Genomic DNA, 8,184 nt, shown 5'->3' with positions numbered 1-8,184 from the left:
GGGAATGAGTGTGTTTGAGATGGTGAGGTTGGCACAGGATAGAATGGCATTTAGAGCTCTTATTCATAGCGTTGCTATGCAAGCAACTTGATATAACAACAACAACAACAACAAACCATCATGTCCAAAGGATGAGAGACAAAGTTTTAGCATCTCCGTTTCCAGGGAGAACCCTGGCTGCACCCTCTCCAAGATATATCTCTTTGTTCTCTTGGCCATCCATGGGATATTCAGTACTCTTCTCCAACACCACTCTTCAAAGGCATTAATTCTTCATCTGTCATCCTAGTCATTTCCCAGCTTTCAGTTGTATAGCATGTGGCTGAAAAGCTCATGGTCTAAATCAGGTGCATCTTAGTTCTCAAATTGGCACCACTGAGTCAAGTACGACTCATATCAGGCCTACGAAAAAAAGATTTGAACCTCCTCATGTCCTGCGCCTTCCTCACACTTCCTGACACACAAGATCACATTGTAGCCGTCACCATGTCAATCCACCTGGCCAAGGGTCTTCCTTTCCTTTGCCAACCCTCCACCCATCCTGATATCATGTCCCTCTCCAAGGAATAGCACCTCCTAGCAATCTGTCCGAAGTATGTGAGGTAAAGTCTCCTTCTTACCTCCAAAGAGCACTCTGTCTGCACTCTCTCCAAGACATATCTATTCATTTTCTTGGCCATCCATGGGATGTTCAGTGCTCTTCTACAGCACCACAGCTCAAAGGAATTAATTCTTTTTCTGTCACACTTATTTGTTGTCCAGGTTTCAGAAGCATAGCTAGTAATCAGAAAGACATGGTGGAATCAGATGCACCTTAGCCCTCAAAGTGAAATCACTGCTCCTCAATAATTTGGAAAGGTCCCTAATTGCAGATTTTCCCATTGCCTGTGTCTCCTTATTTTCCAACTGCTGTACCAAGGGGGTTAATTGTGAATTCAAGCAAAATAAAGCTGTTAGCAGTTTCAATCTCCTCTCCATTCATCATGATACTGTCTATTGGTCCAATGGTAAGAATCTTTGTTTCCTTTATATTGAGATGCAATCCATACTGAAGGCTGCATTCCTTAATCTTCTGCAACAAGTGTTTCAAGTCCTCTTCACTTTCAGCAAGTAAGGTTGTGTCATCTGCATAACACATGTTATTTCTCATAAATAAATAAATCCTCATAAATAAAATTCTCCCTCCAATCCTGATGCCACATTCCTCTTCATAGAGTTCAGCTTCTCAAATAATTTACTCAGTATATAGATTGAACAGGCATGTAGACAGAATACATCCCTGACACAGTCCTTTTCCATTTTCAGACCATTCAGTGCTCCCATGCTCTGTTCGCACAATAGCCTCCTGGTCCAGGTATAGTCAAGTTCTCTGGGATTCCCATTCTTCTCAATGTCAGCCACAATCTGTCATTTTCTACACAGTCAAATGTTTTTGCATAGTCAATAAAGCACAAATAGACATTCTTCTGGTATTCCTTATTTTCAGCCACGATCCATCTGACATCAGCAATGATATCCCTGGTTCCAGGGCCTCTTCTAAATCTCACTTGAACTTCTGGCAATTCTTTGCCTATGTATTGCTCCAGGAATTTTTGAACGATCTTCAGCACTATTTTCTTGTATGTAATATCAATGATATAGTTTGATAATTTCCATATTCATTTGGATCACCCTTCTTAGGAATAGGAACAAATATAGACCTCTTCCAACCTGTGGGCCAGAGAGAGCCATCCTCCAAATTTCCTGGCATAGACTGATGAGTGAATTCAAGGCTAAATATGTTGATTGAAACAAGTCAATTAATTGATATCCCATTGATTCCTGAGTCCTTATTTTTTGCCAATGTCTTCAATGCAGCTTCCACTTCCTCTTTTATTACCATTGGCTCCTGTTCATATGAACTTCTTTACTGTCAATCAATTCTTTCTGATACAGTGACTGTGTATTCCTCCTTCTTTTTATGCTTTCTAGGTAATTTAATATATTTCCCATAGCATCTTTCAACAATATGACATGAGGCTTGAATTTGTTTTTCTGTTCTTTCAGCTTGAGAAATGCAGAGCGAGCTCTTTCCTTTTTATTCCTACCTATGAGTAAGCCTTTATTTGGTAAAGTTGGATCCTGTTGGATGTTTGTGATTTACTTGAAAGCTGGGGTAAACTGTTTGGATGTTTCTAAATTGTGTTAGCAATCAAGTGTAAGCTGATTAACTGTGTTGTTGTTGTTATGTGCCATTGAGTTGCTTGCAACCCATAGCTACCCTATGTACAATAGCCCAAAACCCTGCTCTATCCTGTGCCAATCTCACTGCCTCTGACACACCCATCCTGATTACCCCAGTTACTGAATCAATTCACCTCATAGAGGGTCTTCCTCTCCTGTGCAGCCCCTACACCCTACCAAGCATGATGTCCCTCTCCAGGTAACTGTCCCTCCTTACAATATGTCCAAAGTATGTCAGGTGAAGCCTCAGAATCCTTGCCTCCAAGGAGCACCCTGGTTTAACCCTCTCTAGGATGAATCTGTTTGTTTTCTTGGCAGTCCATGGTATATTCAATACTCTTCTCCAGCACCACAGCTCAAAGGCATCAATTCTTCTTCTATCCTCCCTAGTCATTGTCTAACTCTCCGATCCATAACAAGTGATTGCAAAGACCATAGCCTGTATCAGACGCACCTTTGTCTCCAGAGTGACACCATTGCTCTTCAGTATCCTGGAGAGGTCCCTAATGGCAGACTTTGCCATGGCAATACATTTTTTTATTTCCTGGCTCCTGGTGCCAAGAGTGTTGACTGTGGAGCCAAGCAAACTAAAGTTGTTAACAATCTCAATCTCTTCACCATCCATCCTGATGCTGCCAATTGGTCTAGTGGTGAGAATCTTTGTCTTCTTGACATTGAGCCTCAATCCATACTGAAGGCTGCAGTCCTTGACCCTCTGTAGCAAGTGCATCAGGTCCTCCTCAGTTTCAGCAAGCAGGGTTGTGTCATCTGCATAACGCAGATTGTTGCTAGATCTTCCGCCAATCCTGATGGCACACTTCTCATAGAGCCCAGTTCCCGGATAATCTGTTTTGCATACAGGTTGAAAAGGTATGGAGATAGGACACATCCCTGGCATACACCTTTACCAGTTTTGAACCATGCAGTTTTTCCCTGCTCTGTTCTGATGACTGCCTCTTGGTCCAAGTATAGGTTTCGCATTAGCACGATCAAGTGTTCTGGGATTCCCATTCCTCTCAGAGTCACCACAGTTTGTTATTTTTTTTTTTAGACACAGTTTGTTATGATCCACACAATCGCCTTTGCCTAATCAATGAAACACAGATATACATTCTTCTGGTATTCCCTGCTTTTAGCTAAGATCCATCTAACACCAGCTACAATATCCCTAGTACCACGACCTCTTCTAAACCCAGCCTGGACTTCTGGTAGTTCTCTGCTGATGTGCTGTATCTGTATCTATTTATATAACTGGCATCATTGTTGTTGTTGTCATGTACTGTAAAGTCACCCTATAGTGACCCTATGCCCAACAGCCTTAAACCCTGCTCTATGCCTTGCCTATCATATTGCCTCTGACACACCTATTCCCATTATCCCAGTGACTGAATCAATCCATCTCACTGAGGGTTTTCCTCTTTTGCACTGTCCCTCCACCTTCACAAGCATGAGAGCCCTCTCCAAGGACTGGTCCCACCTTGCAATATGCCCAAATTTGTCATACAAAGCTTGAGAATCCTTGCCTCCAAGAAGCAGTCTGGCTTCATTCTCTCTAGGACAAACCTGTTTATGCTCTTAGCAGTCCATGGTATATTCAGTACTCTTCTCCAGCACAACAGCTCAAAGGCATCAAATCTTCTTCCAACGTTTCTAGGCATTGTCTAGCTCTCTGATGCATAGCAAGTAATTGCAAAGACCATGGCCTATATTAGGCACACCTTAGTCTCCAGACTGACACTGTTGCTCTTCAGTACTTTTGAGAGGTCTCTGAAAGCAGACTTTTCCAATGCACAACTTGTGTGGCAGAAAATGTCTCAGTGGACCCCATATCATGCAGGTACGAATAACTACATCCCAGAAGCCTGTGAGTCAAGCCCACCTTCAAATCTTGGTGCTCTGGCATCATTACCCTCAATAATTTGGAGAGGTCCCTGACTACAGACATTCCTAGTGCAACGCACTGCAATGCACCAGAGCTCCTGACTGGTTGGTACCAGGTATATTGATTGTGGATCCAAGTAAGATGAAGTCATCAACAGTCTCAATTCTTTCTTCAATTGTCATCTGTTGTGTATTGGTCCAGTGACACAGATTTTTGTTTTCTTGATATTGAGATGCAGTCCAGTTTGAACACTGTAATGTTCAATCTTCTGCTGCAAGTGCTTCAAGTCCTCTTCCCTTTAAGCAAGCAAGTTTGGGTCATGTGCTTAATGAAGGCTATTGAGTTTCCCTCCAATCTTGATGTCATATTTTTCTTCATAGAGTACAGCTTCTCAAATAATTTGCTCAGCATACAGATTAAATAAGTGTGGAGAAAGAACAGAACCCGGAAGCAGACCTTTGCTAATTTTTTTTCTCTTTAACTTTGCTAAGTTTAAGCCAAGAAGTGTTCCCTTGCTCTTTTGGCCACCGGAAAAGGCGTGGAAAAGAGACCAGAGTACTCAAGCCAGAAAACGCAGATACTTAAGGGCTGGGCAGAAAAAGGATTGTGACCAGACAAAGGAATCCAGCTCAAACCTTACCTGTAATCTTGGACTTTGAAAAGCTTTGTAAATAAAACATCACTGTCTTATACTGTTATCAACATCAGGTTAGAAACTTTCATGATATGGGTAATAATGCCTCAGGGCCAAGGCTATGTGATTCTTACGTAAGAATCACACACAATCTTGATAAAGTTTGAGACATATTGTTCAGTGTGAGAAATAAAAAGACAAGAGACAAGAGAATCTGAAGGAAACAAAATGCAGCAAGGGAAAGAACAGAATTTACTGTAAGACTCATAGCTCGTTTAAGAAAATAATTTCCCTTCTAGGATCCCTCTGTAACATTTATCAAGTGAGAAAAATGTAAACTCTTAAAATCTGTGAAGAATTTCAAATGACTCACTGAAACCTGTTGTAAACTCAATGAGGAGAATTTTCTTACTGTATATTAACTGTGAGTAAAGCTTTCTTAATACATATTAACTATGAAGAAAGAGGTTCAAATGCATCAGCAGCCCCCAACACCCACACCTCCAGAGACTGTCTGGGAAAAAGCTGGGCAATCTCCTCCTGGGCAATTTAGCAAACCAGAGTCTTGAAAACTCATTGGAATGTTACGTATGAGTGAGATCTGAGGCAGAGAAGGAGAGGGAGACTTAGGAGGGAACTCTGGAGGCCACAGAGAATTGTGCTGCTAACTTGAGATGCATGATGAAGAATCTCCTCACATGTGATTTATAGTCTCAGAAATCCACAGGAGGGCCAGTTATGAGTCAGTTCCAACTCAACAGCAACAAATTTGAGTTTTGAGACAGACTTGCACGATAAAATCTATATCATTTGATGAGAGATGACTGCATGGTATGATGAGGAAAGGGCGTTGGAATGTTGATGAGCTTTTAACAGTTCAGAATTGGTGAATTACAAAAAAATCACTGATTTTAATGGACTGAAAATGTCTCTGGAGGTGGCTTATGAAGTGGCTCAAGTTTGAATCTCAGCTCTGCCACTTATTCTTTATGATATTGAGCAAGTTACTCAATTGTCCCATACCTATGTAAAAGATGCTAAAATTCCTGAGGTTGTTTATAAAAGTGAAACGACTGAACATGAACCATTAACTTTGACACATAAAAAGTATCACATAAGCGTATGTTAAATAAAAATTTTGAAAGTTAATCATGTAACCAACATATTTTTGGAATTTCTTCTGTAATAGTTTCCACAAGTTACAGGGAGAACTGTTACTTGAAGAAAACAGAGTTTTCTGTATTTTTCTTCTGTATTCTTCCTTTTTCTTCTATTTTCTTTACAGTATGTTGTATTCTTCCTGTCAGAAATAACTTTTTATTTTAAAATACTTAAGAAGCAAGAATAGTGTTCCCTGGCTTACTGTTGTTATGAGCTGTAGATTAGCCCTAAACCCTGCTCTATCCTGTGCCAAACTTATTGTTTTGACACACCTATTTTCATTACCCCAGTGACTCAGTCAAGCCATCTCATAGAGGGTCTTCCCCTCCTGCGCTGTCAGGCATGATGTCCCTCTCCAAGGACTGGTCCCTCCTTGCAACACATCCAAAGTATGTCAGACATAACTTCAGAATCCTTGCCTCCAAGGAGCAGCCTGATTTCATCCTCTCTAGGTTGAACCTAGAATATAACCTTTTTATATTCAATACTGTTCTCCAGCACCACAGCTCAAAGGCATTGATTCTCCTTCTATCATCCCTATTCATTTAATTTCCTCATACTTTCTTATGCACATTCACAGTTAGTTTCTCACTTAAGCTTGATCTCAATGTTTGCTTTCTTTCACATTAAATATTAAAAATAAGTATATAGGAGAATTAAAGTGTACAGTATTACAGTCCTGATACACTTCAGGGAAAGAAATAAAAAAAAAAAAATTCAACAGTGTCACAGACAATAAGTAAATCTAGCAAGGATCTTTCCCAGTACACATTTTAACCTTATTATTGTTGTTGTTGAGTACCATCGAGTCGAGTCAGAACTGATAGCTGAGCGTATGGAGGGATTTCAGAAAAGTTTAACAGGAGAAGATTGTCCATCCTTCTTTCACAGAAGCAGCTAGTGGACTTGACCCACAATACTTTGGGATTGCAGTGCAGTTTCTTACTACTAGGCCACCAGCGCTCCCTCTAATGTTTTAGATATAAAAATTGACCCATTTGATTTTATCTTCTTCTTGTTAAAGGTCCCCAAAACACACAAGCCAAGTAACCGACAATGTATTGTTTCTTTTTGTCTCCAGGAATTCATTGTTACTCTCTGCCTCAACTTTCCTTCAACTGTTTGTTTCCTCTAGTTTTTGTGGTTTTCCAGCCTGCTTTAAAACAGAGTTAGTATGTAACCACAGTGGAGGCATTTGACTTATTTACCTCTTTTTGGCATGATGTCATTTGAGTAAGCTGCACACCTCGGAGGTTTTCTGTCACCCCACGTCCTTCGCGTGTACTTGCGTTAGAAGGGACGCTATTCGGGCCTAATATCTCACTTCATGGGGAAAATCCTCAACATTTTGCGAGCATGTTTCTTCAGAAGAGCTCCCTTTTTTCTTCTGTCGTTTGTTTCCTAGAAACTATGCTTCTTATCTACTGTAATCTCACTCTTCCCTTCCCCCCCCAATACATGCCCCCTCTTTTGGAGTTGGGAGTAATTGACAACTTTTAGACCCTTCATTAGCTCCACGTCTCCTTTAAACACAATTCAACTATGCTCACTTCCAGTGTACTTCGTGTGAGCTGTCATAGCATTTCCCTCCTTCCTTTCTCTCCAGTAAACAGATGTCAAAGAAAGCAAGTCTCAGGATGTGCCCATATATGACCTTGGAACCAAAAGCTGCACCGTCTGGGGTAACGTTGGGGGAACCCTGCCCACCCTTCCCCTCGCGTGCTCTTGCCCTGCCTCTTTTGCAAGTTCACGCTCATGCAGACTGCAAACGCTACCCGGTGCCTCTCCCCTCCCGACTTCCTTCTGAGCCTAATAAAACCCGGGGAAGTTTAATCACACTGCAGCACTCCGCACTGGGCATGCTCAGTGGCCGGGCCCCGCTCGGTGGCTAGTGCTTGCCTTTGGCGCTTTGCTAGGGAGGGCGGCCGCCTCCGCTGGGCTTCCCGAGGCGCGGGCCGGGCACCGCCGCCCAGAGCCGCGAGCAAGACGCGCCCTCGCCGCCCCCGCCCCGGCACCCCGTGACTGCGCCAGGGCTTCGGAACGCGGGGGCCCCTAACTTCGCGCCAAGTTCGGAGCCTCCTTCTGGGAGGGACTGCCATGCAAGTGATGACCCGGGACACTTTGCTAGAAATGGAGGAGGAAGAGGACGAGGATGGGGATATCGGTGAGCGAGGGGTTCGCGGTGTCTGGGAGGCGGCCCGCGCGGTGTGCGACGAGCTGATGCGCCAAGTTCCGGGATCGGCGTGGGCGCAGCCCCCGACCGAGGGAGGTGGGACCCTCCACG

The sequence above is a fragment of the Elephantulus edwardii genome, unplaced genomic scaffold (genome assembly GCF_000299155.1).
Source record: "Elephantulus edwardii isolate Elephantulus edwardi_28Jun2011 unplaced genomic scaffold, EleEdw1.0 scaffold00065, whole genome shotgun sequence".
In the NCBI taxonomy this organism is placed as follows: Eukaryota; Metazoa; Chordata; class Mammalia; order Macroscelidea; family Macroscelididae; genus Elephantulus; species Elephantulus edwardii.
Note: the sequence above shows the minus strand (reverse complement) of the source record.